Raw genomic sequence first — 24622 nt, forward strand, 5'->3', positions numbered from 1 at the left:
TGTTGGGATTGTTTTATTCTTCTGTTGATATTTTTTTGAATATTATATATCCAATTACGTAGGCTATCGAAGGACCACTTAATTATATATGTAAAATATGATGATCCTTATTATTATATATTATTTTATTATTTATATTATATTATTTATTATTTTATATTGTAAATAAAATTACCGTCTGTTGACTTAAAGTATATTATGTATTTTGTTCTATTTACATTGTTTTATCAATTTCCTTTTTTATAAAAGACTACAATTGTCAAAGTATATGCTGCTGGAAGTTGGTTTCAAAGAGTGGTTGTGCGTGGCTTGAAAGTAACACTCATTTAGTTGATTGGAATGGAACTTTAGTCTTTGATCTTTAACAGTATTTTTAAGCTGTTTCAATAAAACGCGACGCGTATCTTATGTGCGGAACGATCAAAAGTGTATAAAATTAGCGACCGCATAGGTGTCAATCTAAGAACAATTTCCATTATGCTATAGAATCGTTTTCTCGAAACCACTTCTCATCACAAATTTTATAATAACTAAAATAAACAAAATGAAACTTGTTAGTAAAATAATTTTACTAAGTTTTGTAACAAACTAAACAAAATAATGACTCTAAACAAATCAACCATTAGGTGTGACTTTTGAAAAAATAACTAAACAAAATAAGTTGGTTTCTAAACAAATAACCTAACTAATGGAACTTTAGTTTGTGGCGGGTTGAACAAAATAATTGTGATCAAATAACCTAACTAACTAAAACTAAACAAAATAATTCTAAACAAATAACCTAACTAAAACTAAACAAAATAATTGTGATCAAATAACCTAACTAACTAAAACTAAACAAAATAATTCTAAACAAATAACCTAACTAAAACTAAACAAAATAATTGTGATCAAATAACCTAACTAACTAAAACTAAACAAAATAATTCTAAACAAATAACCTAAATAACTAAAACTAAACAAAATAATTCTAATCAAATAACCTAATAACCTGCTAATGAAATAACCTAAATAACTTTCGCTAAATAACACCCAGTTGAGGAAACTATTTACAGCTCAATACTTTAATATACATATATTATATGGGGCGGATAAGGTATTTTTTGACCCGATCAGTTAGTATCACGAGGACGAAGTCGCAGGTACAACTAGTCTTGTCTATAAAAGAAATTCGTCCCACTTTCCGTTGGAATCGGCCGATTTAAATTAGTCCCAAATGCGTCTCGATGCGGAATGATGAATTGTTAAAATTCCACGACCGTGCAACAATTTCATAAGTCAATTTTCCGATACGTACCTAAGGGAAATTATCGTGATGCTATATCGGGCGGGGCGGGGCCGATGCCAGCTGTAGGAGCTTTTTTCAGTCAATTATGACAATGATTTTCGTCTTTTCCAATTGCAGTAAGTAGGTATTACGGCACGATAATAGTATTAACTCGCGACGCCCGGGGGCAGACAAGACAAGATTGGCAATGCGAATTTATTCGCAAATATGATTAAAAATAATTTTATAAGGTTTTGCTTTGTAAAAGAAAATGAGTTTAATTTTGACAATATTAACATGAGACTAATAAGGGGGCTATACGTATGATTAATTCCTGTACTAAATATTAATTATTATTATTTTTTATACAACTTAGAATGGCAAATAAGCTGACGGCCCACCTGATGTAAAGTGGTAACCGTCGCCTATAGACATGAGCAGTACCATGGACATAACAGAGTATACTGTCTCGCCCATGATACCCCCCATGCGTTGCCATTCCTGAGGACTCAGGTGTTATTTCTCTGTACCCAGTAAATTCACGCCATATCCCACCCTTCAAACCGAAACACAGCCATGCAAATACAACTGCTTCACGGTTGAAACACGAATGGGACAGAGGTACTCGAGCAATAGACTTTTGTACAAAGTCTCCCTCTGGTATTGTATGCTATAAAGCTGTAGTAGAAAGACGGACACATGTTATTTCAAACCGTCTACATCTTTTTTGAAAAGATTTTCAATTGGATTGTAAATTTTTTAAGTATGTTACGTCATAACTCCTTCAGTTATAAACAGATTTTTTTAAATTGTTTAATTTATTTTTTTATCTGAAAATATTATTATATATTCTTTATTGCACTTGAACAATACATGCGACGATTAGTTTAACAACTTGTTAGCAAGGGAGGGCTTATCTCTGAAAGAGATCTCTTCCAGCCAACCCAGTGTAGTTAGAGAGAAAAAAATTTAATAGCGGGTAATCGAGTGCAGGAAAGGTACCGGTGAAAATAATGTAAATACAACAAACATACACAAATTGTGAATAAATAAATAAATACATAAATAAATAAATAAATACGTAAATAGATAAATATATATACATATGTATAAGTGCATAGAATTATTATTTACTATTGGTTAAAAGGTGTGATTTCAATTATTTTTTTATCTGAAAGGATTTGTCCTATATACAATTTATCAAGCTCAGTACAGTAATTTACCTTTGAAATAAAAATAACAAGTTTTGCCACAATTGAAGTCGGTTTTTTTTGTGGAACACAATCTTTAATTATTGGGGGAAAGGGATTGTTAGTAATGGAGACTAAAAACCCCATTGCTAGCAATATACCTAACCAGGTCGAACTCCACGCGGTTCCCCCTGGAAACTGTCACGATGAATTCATCATGATAGGCTAACTGGCCTGTTTTCATTCTCATCGATCACCATTCACTGGTGCTCCGCCAGCGTATCTCGTTATAAAGAATCTTGAATTTTTTTCATGCAACTTAAAATGGCAAACAATCTGTCGACTCATCTGATGGAAAGTGATAACTGTCGCCTATAGACATGAACAGTACCATGGACATAATAGTGTATACTGTATCGTCCATGATACCCTTCATACGTTCATATTGAAGAAGAAACTAAGACAGTTTTCGAAGGGTTAAGATCTGTGGTCACGGTACCGCGTCACATTCTAACGCAACCTCTGCCCATGATTAAAAGTGGCATATCACGATTGACACGCACACTCTCCGGGGAAATCTGCTGACTTGTAATACAGAGAGAATTTAATTTAATTTGTATATTTACCATATCGTATAATAAATCTTAAAGTCTTCTAAAGTTATTTTCTGCTAGACGAATATTACGAGGATTGCTTCAACCGTTATTGTACTAAGAGGCAATAAACAAATGAATTAACAAACTTAGTTTTATAGTCGATATAATGTTGGTAAGAATTGGTCGTGTGGTCTCGGCATAGAAAGAGCCACCTTTTCATTTCCCATGGGTGTCGTAAGAGGCGACTAAGAGAACTTAATGGGCGTCTCTCTTAAAACATCATCAAAGACTATTTGTGGTTGTCAACTTGCCTGCCAAGTGTGGCAACTACTGGCAATCTCCTCCACCCCCATTATAGGAGCGACCTACGTTCAGCATTGGACACTAACGGCTGATAAAATTAATAGCTCCGAAAGAAAGTGTCGGTGTTAAAACAAGAAAGGGCATGCTACGTTGATTTTTGTTTTTTTTTATGCACCATAGAATGGCAAACAACGCCCACGCGTTACCCCCCACGGGGTATCATGAGTGAAACAGTATACTCTGTTATGTCCATAGTACTGCTAATGTCTATAGGCGATCAGGTGAGTCGTCAGCTTCTTTGCCATTTTAAGTTGTATACAAAAATGGTTAATAACCATAAATGAAGATGGATCAGAAAACAAAAAAAAAAAAAATTATACCAATTCTACATGATGTGGAACAGGCGCATTTTGATTGACTGATTGCAGAGACGAACGTTTCAAACTTTACAAAGAAATAGCTACGGGACCGTGACATGTACATGCTCTTAGATTGGTTTGCAGGTCATCCCAATAGCTCCTAACATCACCCAGAAACTGGACACACCAAGAAGATGAGCCTATCGAATCACGCGTTCAAACTTTTTTAATTTCACTCAAAAAAAAAAATGGTCGATCCCCAGAGAATTTCCGTCCGGCGGAGTGTGCCTCGTTAAATTTTACAATGAAATATTGGCATTTGACAAATGAACGCTCTCTTACTTGAATATTAAGTGAACTCGATTCGATTCCAACTAATTTTAGTTGAAATCAATGTCACTCGATGAATTTGGTGACAAGTGATGGGTATTATCAATTTTTAATTGGGACTGTTCTTGGTCTGAGCCATTTATCATTATATTGAAAACTAAACACGAGATATTTATAATAGAAATCGATACGTTTTACTGTAGATATTAAATTTGTATATTACTTCTTTATTAATTCTTTATTTAAGATTCAGAATCGAGCTGTCGGAAGGTTAAATTATTCAGCTTAGGAAACCTGAAGATTACAAATTAGTCTTATAAAAATTGGGAATTATTGTTAAAAAATAAATGAAACCATAACCTTCTATTCTTAATAATTAAAGTTTAACCAGATGTACGTGTAATCGAGTTTGTGAATTGTTTTTCTGCCGTCAAACAGCTGTGTTTCTAATAATAATAAAGTCTTTATTGCGCACAATAGAGATGTATACAAGGAGTGTTTATACAGAATGTGCATATACAAAAGGCGGCCTTATCGCTAAAAGCAATCTCTTACAGGCAACCTGGCTTTCTTGAGGGGGGTGGAGGGGAGGGTAGTGGATACACAGATTATGAAAGTATAATTTCACCATCATCATATCAGGCGTTAACTGTCCAACGCAGAACGTAGTCCTCCTTGGGGAGTTTAGCCAGTAATTACCACGTTCGGCAGATGTTTTAAAAGGAACGCAACTGTCCATCCCGCCATTAAATTCCTTTTGTCGCCTCTAACGACACCCATGGGAAAGGTATGGGAAATGCGTCTGCTCGTGTTAAACACCATTAATTCATATAGCTATATAATAATGAAAACGACTTTTATTGCCCAAATAAAACAACACCTATCCGTACAAAAACCCCATTAGGATAACAAGTGGCGTTCCGTTTGTCTGTTTGTCATTATTTATCAATCGCAGGTCGGGCTCAATTACGTAGCTATTGGATTTCGGGAGCGATCGCGTACCGTCATTTGCAAGGGTACGCTCAAACACCGCGACCAGCATACCACGGTCCGTCTCGGTTTAAACTCATCGGTGAAACAATTAACAAACCCGATGTATTCTCCTAATCAACGTAGGGCTTAGAATTGTTAAATAGTTAACGAAATATGCGTGAGGGCAATGTGTAAAACGGTACACGCGTTCTTGATTTAGGGCTTTGTTTTGGATTTTTAAAAGTGCTTTAATTTAGTTGGATAATTCATTGTTGAGTGGTGGCAACCGTCGTCTGTAGATATAAGGATCATGGCCGTTAGAGAATATAACGGTTTCCAAGTCATGGTGATTATGGAAAAATAATATGTTGTGCCTTTTACATTAGATTTATTACTGGCTATCTTATCTTTGAGATCAAAATAAAGCAAAGCTTGTATTGTAGTTTTAAAGCAGAAATATGTAATATAGTTGTAGTAAATAAAGTAAATTAAATTTAATTTAATTTAAATTAAACTTATATGAAATTAAATTAAATTTAAATTAAATTTTTAGTAATAATTTTAGTTTACCAGCGCACCACAGTCAATTAAAGGTAATAAACAAATCAGCATGACGACTTTATAAAGAAAATTTAAAAAGAAAACATATTTGAAGTGATTTTAATCAACATGGGGTTCTTCAAAAAAAGGGATAAAGAGCGTCAAAACATAACACGCCTGTTGTTGTAGGCGTTCATAGACTACTGTAACCGCTTTCCATCAGGCGGGCCGTATGCTTTTTTGCCACCTCAGTGGTATTAAATAAAATACAATTATGCAAATTTCAAACAATGAACATAGTAACCGTAAATTTCATATTATTACTTTAAACAAAGTAAATATGAAAGTGAAATTCCATAAATGTGATGGTCCCCTAATATGTACGGGAAGCAAGATAGGGAAATGTCATAGGGAATAAAAGTGTAACGCGATATAAACATGGTGGCTGACAGCGCCACCTTCAGGCTCTTTGTGGCATAAAAGTAATATTGACGTAATTCCATCAATATGGATGGTAGTTTGTATGACCCATTTCTTATGGTATCATTGTTTTGTTTACTTCTGCCATGGAACAGCGATTTATTTATTTAAACCATTGGGCAAACGGAGAAATACTATAAACATATAATAAATTTACTATTTGCTTCATGTGTTTTGCTCTGAATGAAATAGTATATAAAATATGCTATGTCTTATTGTATTTTACACACTATATGTTTAAATAAGTATTTGATTGTGTTTATCATTTATTTATTTAAGGCAAACAAACGGCTAAAATAATACATAATTATATACTTAAATAGTAATTTGGTAGCCATTAGAATTTGTACAAAATAAAATACAAGTAAACGAAACATAAAATTAGACAATACTAAAATTAAACAAATATAAACAAAATTAAACAAACAAATACTATTGAAAACCACAGCATCATTATTTGAATGTGCGTATTTTTTTATTACATTTCTTACGTCTATCTATGTAGTTCTCCTTTTACTTTCTGTTCCACTCTACTTAAATGTTGTATAGGAAGAGATTGCTTTGCGAATCATTGCCATTTGTATTTTTTTTTTACAGAAAAATTACAAGAACAAAAGACTTACAACAAGATTTCAAATCATGTGATATTTCCATAAGAAATTTTTACACAAAATTATAATGATGTGACATGTAATTCGTCTGAGCAAAACCGTGATATATTTTTTTTATGTAAAACCAAAACAGATCGCTTATGTAGCTCTGAGTATGTGTTATTTTCCAAACACCTTGATGGTTAACATGTAATCTAATGGGTTGTATACAGATTTTTTTTTATACCTACAACTTAGAATGGCAAACAAGCTGACGGTCCACCTGATGGAAAGTGGTAACCGTCGCCTATAGACATAAGCAGTACCATGGACATATAACAGAGTATACTGTTTCGCCCATGATAATAGCCCGGAGGTTGATGACTAATGTGGAAGGCCAATCCTGAAGACTAGTGGTGTTATTTCTCTGTCACACACCTGTAAATTAAACAAAATATCTAAACAAATAACCAGTTATATAGAATTAAGCAAGATAATACCGAATGCAGTAAAATAAAAACTTGGTAATCTTCCTGTGGTAATAAACTATTCTACAATTACTGTTACCACTCACCAGAGGGAGACTTTGTATAAAAGTCGATTACTTGGGTACCTCTGTCCCATTCGTGTTTCTACCGTGAAGCAGTTATATTTGCATCGACTTTTATACAAAGTCTCCCTCTGGTGAGTAGTAACAGTAATAGTAGTAACTTTATTAATGGTTTATTACCACAGTCAACTTGTTTGCCATTCTAAGTTGTATAAAAAAAACCCATCTATATACGAAGATTCTATCGTCACTGTATTGAATTACTCAATTTGGTTATGTATTCTATTTTCTTTACTATAATAGGAATAATTGTGTATTATAAATTAATTATTAAACAGAGTATTATATACGACATAACCTTCAGACATCTTTCGATCGGTTCTAGAGGTGACTAGAATCAATGAATTTCATTGAACACCTCATAGCAGTTGTGGCCGAGTGGTTAAGGCGACTGACTCGAAATCAGTTTCCCTCTGGGAGCGTAGGTTCGAATCCTACCATCTGCGGATTTTTTAACTCCTCAAATAAATCCATGTAGGTTAAATATGTCATTTATGGAAATAACTTCAATGAAGTGCTTTTCAAAAGGTGAGAATGTTACGTGATGATCTTAGCTAATCGAAAGGGTATATATACTTCTTTTGTTGTTACTATGCAAATTTGTGTCAAAATTAAATATTCTTTTGTGGAACTAAAAGTTATTATTTTTTCTCAAACATGCTTGGAAATGTGAGCATTATTTTGATAATCTTCTTCGAGATAAATCAAACTTGCCGTACTGGCCAGAAACATGCAGGCAGCGGCCGGCAAAAGTTGTATGAAAATCCATATCTGTCGTGTTTTGCGGCCAGATAAATTACTATGTAAATTCATATCTGTCCTGTAATTTAAAAATGGAATGGCCTTTTACTTCGAATCATAGCTACCAAGGAGGTAACTAATAAAAGGTTTTATTTAAATTTGGAACTGGCTTGTAAATAGAAAGTTGTTTATTGAAAAAAAAAACAAAGGAACATTATGGCGCGTGAAAAATTATTATTGTTCGTTATTCGTCATTGAACTTAAAAAGTAAAATTTTTAATTTCCGCGCATTGTTTGAGAAAAGTACTATATAAGCCTTGGCCATAACTAGGCATTGACGGACTCACGTGTGCCTCGGTTACACCTCGGCCCACATTTGCACGTTCGTCCATCAATGCCTCAGTTGCTGGCTGCTGCAGTAATGTATTATTGATGGAATAATCAGAGATATTTCTTAACTATTACCATGGCGGTGAACTCTCATACTTATAATCCTAGAAGTGTCCATTCGACATGAGAACATTTTGTCAAACATGGAATCCAATATGGCAGACGATAGCCTTGGATTAATTTCGTTTGGGGAACACAATTTGAAATTATTATGATTTTATACGTATCTAGACTTTAAACAGAAATTAATGAAGTCTTTGATGATATTGCGAATATTAATAGGCTATATCTAGGCTCGTGATTTACATACTATCGAGGGAAATAAAGGTTTTCATAATATTATAAAGCCTACACAAATTAACTCACAGGTAAAAAGTATTTTAAACTGACGTCTAAAAGTCAGTTCTCAATATGTGTCTATATTCTTTTGGTTCTCCATTCGCATATATTTTTAGGGTTTCGTACCAAAATGCGTTTTTTGTTTTATGTTTGTCACCAGAGGGAGACTTTGTACAAAATTCGATTGCTTGGGTACCTCTGTCCCATTCGTGTTTCTACCGTGAAGCAGCTGCGTTTGCATGGCTGTGTTTCGGTTTGAAGGGTGGGATATGGCGTAAATTTACAGGGTACAGAGGAATAACACCCGAGTCCTCAGGAATGGTAACGCATGGGGGGTATCATGTGCGAGGCAGTATACTCTGTTATGTCCATGGTACGGCTCATGTCTATTGGCGATGGTTACCACTTTCCATCAGGTGGGCCGTCAGCTTGTTTGCCATTCTAAGTGGTATAATATATATATATATATATATATATATATATATATATATATATATATATATATATATATATATATATATATATATATATATATATATTATAATATTTTACCAATGTTTTTTGTTGTACCTTGCTCACTATGATTAAATCTATAAAAAATACCTTGTAAAGACAAGTCCAAAAGGTCATACTTGTGAATAAGTAAATAAGTTTTATCAAACTATAAACTGATTTAGACATTATTTCACAATGAATCTTAGTTCATAAATAAATAAATATATCTAATAAATTTACATAACATAAATGTTACGTGATTTAAAACGTTAACTAGACGTCGCCGCGTCATCAACAAAGACATGCAAGCTAATGCTTTATTTAAAAAAGATGCACAAGATTGAGTAAAATAGAGTGGAAGCAGTAGGAAAGCTAACTCTGGTGGTAGCAGGGATTAAAGTTAAGACGTAGAAGAAGATATCAAAATGAGAAAGTAAACGATTTTATGCTATTTTTATATATTATTTACATGTTTTGTGACAATTTGAGATGTTTTCTCCCACGAACACTCAGGTTATGAAATGAGCTCCTTGCCGAGGTTTTCCCAAGAGACTACAGCATGGGGTTCTTCAAAAGGGGGGTAAAGAGGTTTCTTCAGGGTCGGCAACGCGCGCGTAATACCTCTGGTATTGCAGGCGTTCATAGGCTACGGTAACCGCTTACCATCAGGTGAGCCGTATGCTCGTTTGCCACCTCAGTGGTATAAAAAAAAAATATAATTCTTCTTGCAGTTGTTACTTCCATATCAGTTACAAATTTAATATACATAATTAAAATATAATCAAAAGCTTACTGCAGTTGCCAACCCGCCTGCCAAGCTTGGCAACCACTGGCATATCCCCCTTATGGGGGAAGTCTACGTTCAGCAGTGAACAGTTAACGATGGATTTGTTGACATATTTTTACCTACTTATTCATAAAAACGTCAAATTTCTCATGAACCTGTTTTAGCCGTAGAACAGTTTTGCCTCTTTCTTTTACACTTACTTCTTAATTTGAAAGAAAGTGGCAAAAGAATGTAATGATTCAAGTATATATTTGTAGAAGGTTATTTTTTTTTATAGATAATGGCATTTGTTGTTGATTTGTTTCGTACATTAAAAGATAAATATAAAAATTATGTAATAAACGAATTAATATTTGCTTTAAATTACTCACGCGTACATACATATGTACATAGTTTTTTTTTTTTTAATGGATGATAATGGAATGGTGACCCCACCCGCGCTATCGATATACACCGGCGGGGCACCAGTGAGGGATGATAGGTGAGGATGAAGCAGGTCAGTTAGCCCATCGTGACGAATTCAACAAGAATTGTTCACGATGGTTTCCAGGGGGAACCACGTGGAGGTCGACCTAATAGGGCATATTGCTAGCAATGGGGCTATCAACCTCTATTGCTAACAATCCCTTTCCCCCCCATGTACATAGTTTTATAATAAAGTTTCAAAACATCTCCTATCCAGCCTTTTCTGGTATACAATCATATATTTTATTGCTAAATGTTTCATAAGCACACATTATATTTGCGCAGTCAGGATCGTGCTCACGTCACAGCTGCTTATGATTAAGGATCACGATTTGATCCGGAAACATGTCGAGCTTCCCCGATTTAGTTACACGTAAGTTAAACCGGTATAGTTATTACATTAAAATCATATATTGGAACCTATATTTGAATTACCAGAGGAAGACTTTGTACAAATCGTTTGCTGGGGCACCTCTGTCCCATTTGTGGTTCTAACGTGAAGCAGTTGTGTTTGCATGGCTATGTTTCGGTTTGAAGGGTAGGATATGGCAGTGAATTTATAGGGTATAGAGGAATAACACTTGTGTCCTCAGGAATAGCAAAGCATGGGGGTACCATGGGCGAAACAGTATACTCTGTTATGCCCTTGATACTGCTCATGGCTATACAATGACGGTTACCACTTTCCATCAGGTGGGCCGTCAGCTTGTTTGTCATTCTAAGTTGCATAAAATAAATCAATGGATTCGTATGTTTTTACATACGAATCTTTAAACTGAGTTTTTAAATTAACAAAATGGAAACGTGCTCACAATTAATCATTGTATATACAGCTGCTTGGAGCGACCGCAGTATTTTTGTAAAGTTGGTGATGTACAGAGAGCACAGTACATAGTAGAACATTTGGTTATAATAATAGCAGTCAATCGTCGACTGACATCGACTGACTGACTGACTGTGTTGACAGTTGCATACTAATGGTAGCGGAATTATAAGAAATAATTCTAATCAAACCACCAATGATATAGAATTCCGCAAAATAACATCTAGTTTAGTGAAATATCGTACTGTATTTTTTGCTTCGTCGATGTAATACCGTCGCACTTTGTATTACCTGTGTATTACGTTAATGCTGCAGTCTATTAAAATACTTCGAAACTGCGTCTCATGTCCCACTGGTGTTACTTTAGCATAGTAACATTACGAGTATACATTAGAAGCGGTATTTTCGGAGCTTTGAATGAGTAGAATGTTATATATTTTATTACTGTTTTCACGACTTTGTTCGTGTGACTGCTATACGGAATAGCCAGTATCCATGATGTGTGGAATTTTAGGAACAATAGTTGAGTTATTAAAAGCGTAAAGAGGTAACAAACTAAATTACGTTCACATGTTTTTAATTTTTTTTATAAAACTTAGAATGGCAAACAAGCTGACGGTCCACCTGATGGAAAGTGGTAACCGTCGCCTATAAACATGAGCAGTACCATGGACATAACAGAGTAGACTGTTTCGCCCATATTACCCTCCCATATGTTGACATTCCTGACGACTCAGATGTTATTCCTCTGTGCCCTGTAAATTCACGCCATACCCCACCCTTCAAACCGAAACACAGCTATGCTAACACAACTGCTTCACGGTAGAAACACGAATGGGACAGAGGTATCCAAGCAATCGACTTTTGTACAAAGTCTCCCTCTGGTGAACTACTTTCACATTTATAATATTAAATAAGGATTACAGAATGTTATTTATAAATTGCGATTCTAAATAAAATTTATAATTAAAAAACGTTGAAGAAGAAAATTCTGAAAATAATAATAATGCCTGTATATTTCCGGTTTCAAATTCAGTGTTAAAGTCAATAGCTAACTTGCCCACGTCAGTTTATACTTCTGGCATTCTATTTACTCTCTGTGTGCCTGCATCTTTATTAATGAAAGTAAACCGCAGATTCACGGTCGGTCTGAATATCAAAAGTATATGATTTTTTTAATCAATATTGCAAGGCAGTCGTGGCCGAGTGGTTAAGGCGACTGACTAGAAATCAGTTTCCCTCTGGGAGCGTAGGTTCGAATCCTACCATCTGCGGAATTTTTGTTCTAAAGTGAGAGAGTGTCGTGTATTGGGGAAGGCTTCGTTTTTAAAAGACTAGATAAGTTGTTATGTCCATAGTACAACTGGTTCACGCTTCTGTGGGCGACATGAACAGTACCATGATTCTGTGTTTCTAACAGGTGGACCTTCAGCTTGTTTGCCATACTATGTTGCATACTAAAGTTGATAATATTTTAATGGCGAAATTAAAAGTATTTGGAACTGGTCAGCAGGTATAAAACGGCAGTCAGATCAGAGTGGCTAGCAAGCTGGAAGATTTACTTAATGATAATTGGTAACCATTGTCAAGCCGTATACATGGAGTACCATGGAATAATCAAATTCCCCTGTGGTACCTCTCATGCGCTGTCATTTTTAAGGACAAAGTTGTTATGCCTTTGTGCTTAATAATGTCAATTCTAAATATTTTTGAAGAGTTATGAAGTAAGAGAAATATCTAAGGATTCTTATCATCGGTATTTGAAGTTCTTTAGCTGCCTTATAATAATCTGGCGTAAAGATTTAATAGTATATTTACTTACTTGTTTTGTCAATTAGATAGCAAATAATCATACGGCTCGCCTGATGAAATGGTTATTATAACCTATGGAAGTTTGCAAAATGAAAATTATAGCATGTGAGTTGTTAAATTTGAAACCTATTTTACCTTTTCTCGATGTCTATATATAGAAATAATAGATAGATAGATAGATACTCTTTATTGATTACTCCAAAAAATTACAATAGTAAACTTATTATAAATATAAACAATTACAAGAAATAATCACAATGAGAAAACAATGGGCGACCTTATCGCTAAGCTAAGCGATCTCTTCCAGGCAACCTTTGGATGGAGAGGAGTAATTATAAACAATTTGGTGGGAGGTACGATGAAAATTCTGTTGGTTTTAAATATAATACCTTTTTCTTCTTTTTTTTTTTTAAATAAAGTCACATTTCTTTGTGTAGGTAAATATATGTATGTGTTTATTAAATAATTATTCATCAATGACACGGCTGTGTATAAAGGAGCAATTTAGCATATTTGCCAGACGTGGCAGGTACGGAGCTATCAAAGCGGGTTTTATTAAAAAATACCTGCACGTTGACATTGGCATGTTTCATTAACAAACTCGTGAACTTTATGTATGAACTAAGCTTATTTGTGTTGACGTACCTAATTTTAGGGTTGCGTACCTAAAGGGATGTGTGGGGAAAACATTTTGACTTAATATCGTTCATACAAATGATTACCGAAGTATTGTATCGGTATTAAACTGGCCACAACAGAATATTAGTGTCTTGCTCTTTTGAGGGCAAAGCAATAAACTGAGTTGTGACCATTTTGTGTTACTATGGCACACGCATGAATGTAGGAAATTGTTGTTTTATATATTTTGTTTTTTATTCTTTTATCTCTTTTTACTGTATATATCTGTATTATGCGTATGTTTGTATTTTTATTTGTATGCTGTAAGTAATGCAAATAAACTATTTATCTATCTAACTGTCTATGTATTTAACTGTGTTTTTTTGTTTTTCATTGTTTTATCTCTTTTTATTGTATATGTCTGTATTATGTGTATGTTTGTATTGTTATTTGTGTGATATCAGTACTGTAAATAAATAATGCATCTAACTTGTATTTAAAAGTTAATTTTCGAAAATAGTTGAATTATATTTTATTTATTTATTAAAATTTTATTGACCAATGAAATGTGGTACTAAAGACGGACTTAATGCTATAGACATTCTCTATCAGTCAACATTTAGGACATGCAGAGATACACAATGGCGGTTTAAAGGAAAAAATATATTGTATATACATATACATACATAAATTTTTTTTTACTTTACCATATATTAATATAGAGAGAGATAAAGGAAAAGGGAGAGAGCAATATTACTAAAAATTTTGTACCTATACTATATTTTCCTTTGGAAGTTTTCAAATTATTTTTTCTATGTTCAAATCTTTTTTGTTCAGTGAAATATAAATATGTATCTATATGAAAAGTTAGTCCTAGAAATTTGACCTTGGTCGGTTTCACGTGAATTGGTCAGAGTTTGTGGGAGGTAGGTTCAGTTGGGCAAGCCTTTACTTAGGAATGGGACACTACAGACAAAACGTAGAGTTGCAAGGTGCGATTTCTTTATTTCTATTCATATCTCTAATATTTTTTATCCAAATGGATAATTAAAAAATAAATTTACTTTACTTCTACTGCACTATTGTTTCCTTTTCTATCACAAACTTGTGTCGCTTTTTACTACGTTTTGCCACGGAAACACTACGCGGAACGATGTAAACAACAAATACCCGCCTGAGTTTTCTTCCCCTCACGTTGCTACCTCCAGTGATGTATTTTATTGAATTTACAATTATATACTGCTATACGGTTTATAAATATCAAAATTGTCAGAAAAAATATATTAATATTTATCTCTAAACATTTTTTCTAAAATTCGTTTTCTAAATTTTTTTTTTAAATTAATCTTAAAACTTATCCTTTCAGATTAAAAACATATTCCAAATCGGTTTACAAACGATGTCACAAACAAAAAACAAATACAACCGAAATGAGAATCTTTTTTGAAGTCGGTTTAAAAAGCTAAATAGTCTAAAAACATTAACACTAGCTCAATAATTGTACAAATCAATTGAACTAGTTCGAAGAAATCGAATACATACATATAAACTTTTCTTTTTACCTGTCAATCTGAAAACCAAGTAGCGAGTGATGTTTCACAAACAGCTTTTGTTGAATCATTCTATTCGTATGTGATTTTTTACCAAGAAAAATGTCAAATATAACGTTGTGTCTTGAATTTTACTATCACGTGCATCACTCAATGAGATTTATACTAATTAAATAATTTAAACATTAAAAATTGTATCGATCGAAACTAAAATACACTGAGCGAAAGTGTGGCCTGTGTGTTTTGCTAAGAAATCTAACAAATACCAAGTCTATTTAAAAAAATATGTAGATACATATATAAATAGATATGTAGAGACTCTTTATTGGTTTTATAACATCTCGGATTACATCATCATCATCATCATCACATCAGCCTTTAACTGTTCACTGGCGAATATACGCTATCTTAGTAGTTTCCACGTATGGCAGGCGGATTGGTAACCGCAGTTAAACTTTAAAGATGTTTTAAGAGAGACGCTGCTGCTCTTCCTTCGCCCTCCCTTAGTCGTCCCCAGCGACACCTATGGGAAAGGAAGGGGTGGCCTATCATATGCCGCGACCACACAGCCATTATATATAAATGAGGAAATACTTTAGTTTCTTACACGGTTATATTTCAGAATAAATCAATATCGAAAAACCGTCACGAACGTAATAAAGAAAATACTGTCATTACGCATATATTACAGTTTTGTACAAAAGATTACATTAATAAACTTATTATAAATAGAAACAATTACAAGAAAATATATATTACACTGAAAGTAGAAAACAATGGGCGGCCTTATCACTAAGAGCGATCTCAGTCAACCTTTGGACGGAGATGAGTAATTATAAATAGTTTGACCGGAGGCACGAAACTTTATTCGTTTATTTAATCACATATAGAGATATTACGTACAATAATGAGTATATAAATGTATATTTTAACTTACAGACACATACTGAATGTAATTTGTTGTGCCTCTACAGCATTATCCCAAATATCTCAATATATCTTCTTGCCTTGATTAATACTGCAATAGACTTCGTATATGCAATTAAATTTCAATACAAATGTAAGATAGAATTAATCCATTAATGGTCTGGCCATTACTGGATTAATTGTACCTTACATTTGTAGCATTTCGAATAGATGTAAAATTTAGTAACTGGCAACACCACTTTGGTATAATCTGTTTCAATAACATCTGATATTGGAGTGAATTCTGAGGGGCTATTTCTCTATTTAAAATTAATTAACCTGTGTCCAAAAATTAAAATGCCAATCTGGTATCACAGCGAAATTCTTGCTGTAAGGACCAATATGAGGTAATTTTCTAATAGTGAACGGTGTTCCTTGACCGCTCGGTGAGCGTGGACTGTAGGGGTGCTGGTTCAGGCTGGAGAGAAACGCAATAATTCCTTTTCTGAAGCTCCCGGTTCCGTTCTGAAATTATATCGGATAATGTTTAAATTATAACCCGCCCGGTGGTGCGAGCGGGAAAAAAAACTCTTCAGAGTACCGTTTCGGCGTCTATTTATTTGTACAATTATTCTTATTTCTATTAAAAAACGGGTAATAATGATGACACATTTTAAAAATCAAATTAACAATTTAAAAACGATTTAAGGACTTTGCTTTATAAAATATCGCTATAACTATACAAATGATTACAATGTCGCGAACAAATAGATTGAACTCAAAATTATTATAATTTTAAATTATAATGGTAAAAAAAAATGGTACATTTCCTAAAAAAACTTGTAACACATTTTGCAAATAACTTTTTTTTTTCTCTTCTTTTCTTTTGCCTTCTATTTGTACTTTTTGCTTCAGATGTATTTTCTGCCTTATTTTCTTTTATCTGCTGTTGTAACTTATCATCATTAGAATTATAGTTGTATATTATATACCAGAGAGAGACTTTGTATAAAAGTCGATTGCTTGGGTACCTCTGTCTCATTCGTGTTTCAACCGTGAAGCAGTTGTGTTTGCATGGCTGTGTTTCGGTTTGAAGGGTGGGATATGGCGTGAATTTACTGAGTACAGAGGAATAACACCTGAGTCCTCAGGAATGGCAACGCATGGGCGGTATCATGTGCGAAACAGTATACTCTGTTATGTCCATGGTACTTACTGTTCATATCTATAGGCGACGGTTTCCACTTTCCATTAGGTGGACCGTTAGCTTGTTTGCCATTCTAAGTTGTATAAAAAAAATATTATATGTATGTATGTATGTATGTATGTATATATATTTATTTATAAATGTATATGTATTAGTTACAATGTTTGTATTTATTTTAATACTAATTGTACCGCCTATTTAATTTTCTGCTTGCCTCATGAATGACTGTTAAAGAACGCCGTTAGATGTCAAGTCCGCTATATATACATTTACTTATATTATTGTGCATTGTAGTTTAAAAAAATAAAATAAACACAAATAAATTTGAAAAACAATCAAATTAAAGTTTAGAGAAATAGCGGTTTAAAATCTGTCCCAATTTATTTGACTTAACGTACCTTTGTTCAATCTTCTTGAATACGTATAAGAATTGTCTCTTAAAATTCTGGAGCGTCTCGTAAATAGCCAATTTGAAACTTGACATTCTTATTAAGTAAATTTTTCCATACAAAGTGGTTTAAAAACGGTTTTAAATTCACGATTTAAGATTTTTATTTACGAAACATGCGTATAAATAAATACAGATGTAAAGATATAATTTTGTTTGACATATTTAGCTTATACGGTATACAAAAATAAGTAGGTATATAGACACTTCAAAATTATACATATAAGTTACATTTATATATTTTTTTTTATTTTTTATAAAAGAGATAATTACATATTAATATATCTAAGATGACTGGCAAATTATGTACGGTAAACTATCGTATAATTGTAAGAGAAATAATATGATACTACCCACAATTAATTATATTGCACCACAAGTAAAATATCTAGGACATTGCAAGTTTGAGTGTGTTTATATTGGACATTGTAACATCTTTTATAATATATATTTAAGTCAGAAGAACTTATTTAACTATCCACTGTGATACATGCTTGGCCTAGTTCGGTGGCTAGTAGATCTAACTTTTTGTAATTTATTATTTAATAAAGACAGTTATAAAAAATAATTTTAAAATTTTACAAAATTCACATCTCCCCTCTTAAGGAGAGGAGATGGCAACTAACCCCCGGCAGAAGCATAGTCGGCCGGGGTTCAGGGCCCCAGTGAGAGAAACCGGCATACAATGCGGGCAGAATCTAAAAGCACTGCTTTCTGCATCTTTCCCGGGAGTGAGCTGCCTCGGAATCCCAACCGTCTGAGATGTTGTTCCAGACTGGTTGGGATAAGACCGTTTACCGACAAAACAATTTTATAGCATTTATGATTGGCTTATTCTCTGGGTTTTTTAGAAGAAAACTCTTATAAAGCTGAGCTTTGTACATTTGTCTTTCTTCACCACGTATCTGTTTCTGGCTGTGTCATTACTGTATGATATATTTTTTTAATGGGTGATAATGGAATAGTAACTCCGCCTGCGCTATCGGTATACACCGACGGAGCACCAGTGAGGGATGATAGGTGACGATGAAAAGGCAGGTCAGTTAGCCGTGAAGCAGTTGTGTTTGCATGGCTGTATTTCGGTTTGAAGGGTGGGATATGGTGTGAATTTACAGGGTACAGAGGAATAACACCTGAGTCCTCAGGAATGACAACGCATGTGGGATATCATGGGTGAAACAGTATACTCTGTTATGTCTATGGTACTGCTCATGTCTATAGGCGACGGTTACCACTTTCCATCAGGTGGGTTTGTTTGCCATTCTAAGTTGTATAAAAAAAAAGCCCACCGTTACGAATTCCACTATTATTAACCACGATGGTTTCCAGGGGGAACCGTGTGGAGATCGACCTGATAGGGTGTATTGCTAGCAATGGGTTCATTAGACTCCATTACGAATAATACCTGTCCCTCCTAGCGTACGATATTGTCAGTATTTCGCCGTGTAGGTCCCACATAGATAGAATGGGCCACTTCTTCCTTTCTCGTGGGTGTCGTAAGAGGCGACTAAGGGAGCATATGGTGGAGGGAAAGACAGCAGTGTCTCTCTTAAAACATCACCAAAGGCCTGACTGCGGTTGCCAACCCGCCTGCCAAGCGTGGCAAATATTGCTAAAATTCTCCTTATGGGGAAGGCCTATGTTTAGCAGTGGACAGTTATATAAAAATAAATTAATTGGAGGTATATAAACGAATATTAAGGAAATTATGATAATTATGGTACATAACGGACTAACCTGCAATGTACATAACAGATGATAATTAGGTTTAACAGTTAGTAAAATGTTCTGTTCAAAGTATTTATTAGTTCTCATCTATATACTAATACGTGAATCAAAACTTTGGTACCCTTTTTACTAAAATTGCGCGAACAGAGGAGAATGAAAATTTGCACACTTATTCCTCTATACAATAATTTGTATAGAGGAGTGCAGAATGCTTGAATTTTTTTTTAAATTATGCATAAAAAATACATGAAATTAATAAAAAAAATTACACACACTACCATGTATTTGACACACACGCATATATTGTATACTCTTTTGTTTATTGTTACAGTCTATGGTCAAATTGAGAATAGATGAATATTATTTGTCTATAGTCTTACTAAATGTCAAACATAACCGTAATAAATTCATTTTTTAAAATAATTTTATAGTTGAATTTCACTGGCGATCTCTAGTTATTATTAATATGTACATACATACATATCTGTCACGCCCGTCTCCCATTAGGGTAGGCAGAAACAATATATTAATATGTGTAAAAATATAATGTGTTTAAGAGATGTCTCAAGCATATACGGACGTAATTACAATTATTCCTTTATTTGTGTTGATCGGATTATTTCCTAGAATTGAAAGAAGAATAGAAATATTAAATAAAATTGTGAAAAAAAAGTTCGCAGATGGTAGGATTCGGACCTACGCTCCCAGAGGGAAACTGATTTCTAATAAGTCGTCTTAACCACTCGGCCACATCTGCTGCAGAAAAAGAGTTCCAAAGTAACATTCTAAACTTAAAAATACAAGTTTACATTACTTTCACTTTAAGAAATCTGGTTGAATGGAAGCTGTTCTTGTAAGTACCGTATGAAGGCTATTAAGTGTCGAATACATTCACTTGTTACGTCAATTTATGACTATAAATATACATATGTATAGTTAATAATTACTTTAGAAAGTTACTGACGACCCATTTTTACATTGCATTTTTTTTTACAACACAGGGGGCAAACGAGCATTCGGCTCACTTGATGGTAAGTGACTACCGCCGCCCACGATCACCCACAACACCAGCGGCATTGCAGGTGTGCTGCCGGCCTTTTAAAAAGGAATATACTCTTTTCTTGAAGGTTATGTTGTCGTATCGGTTCGGAAATACTGCTGCTGGAAGTTGCACGGATACAATTTTTATCTATAAGTACAGAAGTGTAATTTGAATCTACAATTAGGTACATTTATTGTAGATAATTTTTTTTTATACCACTTAGATTGGCAAACAAGCTGACGGCCCACCTGATGAGTGGTAACCATCGCCTATAGACATGAGCAGTACCATGGACACAACAGAGTATACTGTTTCGCCCATGATACTCCCCATGCGTTGTCATTCCTGAGGACTCAGGTGTTATTCCTCTGTACCCTGTAAATTCACGCCATATCCCACCCTTCAAACCGAAACACAGTCATGCAAACACAACTGCTTCACGGTAGAAACACGAATGGGACAGAGGTACCCAAGCAATCGACTTTTATAAAGACATTTTATAAAGAAATATATAAACTTCAATGGAACTTGTGTTTAGATTTTAAAACTTTCTTGTGCTTACATTTCTTATTAAAAAAAAATAGATATTTTTAATGCATAAATGATATAAAATATAAAGTACGCAAAATATATTAAATGTACAATAAAATTGATTAATTTGAGTAAAATTATCATTTTTTTTATATTATAATATGAATATTAATAAACACAGAAAACAATACGTTTATTTTTTTCTTAAAAAAAAATAATAAATGTATCTTACATCTAAATTAGGTACAAAGAGTGTATGTACTAATAAAAAAAAAAGATTTATTTTATTGTTTCAATTATTACTGAATATTACCCACGTAATATTTTTATTAGAAATTTCATATTGTTTTTAAAGAAAAATATATGAAGACGTTTATTTCACTGGAAATATACAATTCGCATATTCAATTACATTTTGTATGACCTCTGTAGACACAGGTGGCTTGTTTAAAACGTTATTACTGCTCAGTTCTTTTAAGTTCCATGACTTTGTGCGTCACTGTTCAACTTAGTTCGTACACACATACATATCTGTCACGCCTGTCTCCCATTAGGGTAGGCAGAAACAATGGAACGCCAAATGCTTCGATTCAACCAAACCTCTTTCGCTCCTTCCACATTCATCAATCTTTTCATACACGCTTGCCAGTTACGGGTACTTTTAAATTGGCCCTTCTTCAGCACGTCGCCTATTTGGTCAACATACGTCCGTCTAGGGCGGCCCCTACCGACATCTCCATTCATTCTTGCTCGATAAATGTCTTTCGTAATTCTTCTTCTCTCTTCTGAGTTCGTGAGTTCGATATTGTTGATAAAAAAATATGTATGATGTTTCGGTTATTATGTATCTCACAGCCTTCACAGGATCCTAACTATGGCTGCCATCCGTTCGGAATTCCCCGGATTTGTTCTAGTTTGAAGAGCGTCTGGAGGCCGTTCGGCAGGAGTTTTTGATAAGTGTCCGGGTGTAACTCGGACACTTTTGTTGTCAGGGAAAATAGGATTTTTTTTTATTGTAGGCGATCAATTGAAATAAATCTTATTAGTTACAAATTCATCCACAATAACCCGCATTCAAGAAGGCTCTGCAAAATAGTGTCCGGGGAAAAACTATATTTCGTCCAAATGTCCGAGATTTTTGCCGGTGTTGCCAATTTAGGTGATAGTAGCCCTAATCCTAGCGGCTTTTTTTAAACGACTTCAAAAATTAGAAGATTCTCAATTCGGATGTATTTTTTTTTTTATATTTGTCACCTCACAATTGCCTGGAAGAGATCGCTTTTAGCGATAAGGTCGCCCATTGTTTTCTCATTGTGATTATTTCTTGTAATTGTTTATATCTAGTATAAGTTTACTATTGTAATCTTTTGGAGGAAACAATAAAGAGTATCTATCTATTTACATTAAAAAAAAAACATACAACCGAATTGAGAATATCCTTATTTTTTTTTACAACACAGGGGGCAAACGATCATGCGGCTCACCTGATTGTAAGTGACTATCGCCGTCCATGATCACCCACAACACCAGCGGTATTGCAGGCGTGCTGCCGGCCTTTTAAAAAGGAATATACTCTTTTCTTGAAGGTTATGTTGTCGTATCGGTTCGGAAATACTGCTCTTGGAAGTTGCTTCTAAAGAATGGTTGTGCGTGGAAGAAAGTGCCTTGAAAAACGTACGGTGGAAGACCGCTACTCGTCCAGACGATTGGGATTAAACATTAGTTTTATCTTTGAAGTCGTTTGAAAAAAACTATGACTCGGGCATCTACATCAGTGAAACTATTTACTTCGGTGCTAGCGGTCAATCCATTATCTCTTATTCCACTGAGAATTTCGGAAAAACCTTTCTTAACTTAATGTTAACTATTAACTTTTAAACATAGTTCGATACGGTGTTGGCAGAGAGGACCGAGTGACTTATATACATGTCTTGTAATTGTTTATATCTATAATAAGTTTACTATTGTAATCTTTTGGAGGAAACCATAAAGAGTATCTATCTATCTACATGGCCCATCTTATCACAGATGCATATCAACAGAGAGTAATCCCTATCGATTTATTTGCTTTTATTTTATTTATTTATTTAAATTTTAATGCCTAGTGAAACTATGTACATTTGGCGGACTTAACATTGGACGGTGTTCTCTACCAAAGAACCAATGGCCCAACAGAGAAATATGTAGTATTTAAAACATAATCTGTAAGTACATTAATGTATTTTTTTTAATAGATGATAATGGAATGGAATCTTTGCCTGCGCTAACGGTATACGCGGTACATTCGATCAAAACTGCCTTATTTTATACTAGTAAAATGCTATAACTGAATCAAATATCTTGTACAATAGTTTTTTATTTATTTCAGCTATTAACTGTCCACTGCTGGACATAAGCCTTCTCCATAAGGGAAATTTTGTCAGTAGTTGCTATGCTTGGTAGGCGGGTTGGCAACCGCAGTTAGGCTTTTAGCGATGTTTTAAGAGAGACGCTGCTGCCCATCCTCCTTTAGTCGACTCTTACGATACGCACGGGAAAGGAAGGAGTGGTTTATTCCATGCCGGGACCACACGGCAAACAATAGTTTTATTATGATATAAATACAAATCATCTATTTATCTAGTCGAATAACAATTAAAATATAAGCTACCGGTGTATCAAATTTCATTCAAATTCATTCAACCGTTTAAGTGACATTACAATTTTTCATATTTAAAATATTAGTAAGGTAATGGACGAGACAGGGAGGAAGGTATTGTTACTACCATGTTGACTACCAAAACAATATACCCTAACAGGTGTACATCCACGTGATCCCCCTGGAAACCATAGTCACTGTTAGCGCAAGCTGGAGTACCATTCCATTACATTCCATTAAAAAAAAATAGACGAGATATTTTATTCACCTAACTAGATAGAGTACTTATAAAAAAAAAATATCGATAGATATAAAAATCGAAACGTTCTGAATTCAAATTCAAATGGCTCAATATAGTCGGAGGGCTGGGTCCCGGCGGTGTTTGTTTGCTGCACAATCAAGCGGTGTTTGCGCTGGCGTCGCGCGTTGCACCGTGACCTCACTGCGACCGCCTGCGGCCAATTCAATGGCCTTTTGACAGCTTCAAATGGTATTTCGCAATGTGTTTTAACATTACATGGATTAAGTTGCCGGTTGAATTATTTCAGGCGTTAACTGTCCACTGCTGAACATAAGCCTTCCTCATAAGTGGAGTTTTGCCAGTAATTGCCACGCTTGATTTGATGATTAATTGAAGGGCGGGATATGGCGTGAATTTACTGGGTACAGAGGAATAACATCTTAGTCCTCAGGAATGGCAACGGGGAGATGGCATGGGGAGATTTTCTTTAAAGTACTTTAAAAAAGTACAAGGTAACTGTTAACGTATTTATCATGTTTCTTCGTTTATATACATAGATAGGGCAATAGATGGGTAGCAGCGTCCCTCTTAAAACATCTCTGAAAGCCTAACTGCGGTTGCCAA

General features: G+C 34.3%; 3 non-coding genes across 3 annotated transcripts; 2 read left to right on the plus strand and 1 right to left on the minus strand.

Annotated features, from left to right (window-relative positions):
* Positions 1-7601: 7601 nt before the first annotated feature.
* On the plus strand, positions 7602-7683 carry Trnas-cga (transfer RNA serine (anticodon CGA)). Its single transcript has one exon. It is a non-coding gene; the product is annotated as a tRNA-Ser (tRNA).
* Positions 7684-12469: 4786 nt separating this feature from the next.
* Trnas-aga (transfer RNA serine (anticodon AGA)) lies at positions 12470-12551 on the plus strand. The gene has a single exon. It is a non-coding gene; the product is annotated as a tRNA-Ser (tRNA).
* Positions 12552-20221: 7670 nt separating this feature from the next.
* Positions 20222-20303, minus strand: Trnas-aga (transfer RNA serine (anticodon AGA)). Its single transcript has one exon. It is a non-coding gene; the product is annotated as a tRNA-Ser (tRNA).
* Between the last annotated feature and the right edge of the window lie 4319 nt (positions 20304-24622).

Source organism: Galleria mellonella, unplaced genomic scaffold (genome assembly GCF_026898425.1).
Source record: "Galleria mellonella isolate WM207_F2 unplaced genomic scaffold, CSIRO_AGI_GalMel_v1 utg93, whole genome shotgun sequence".
Lineage (NCBI taxonomy): Eukaryota > Metazoa > Arthropoda > Insecta > Lepidoptera > Pyralidae > Galleria > Galleria mellonella.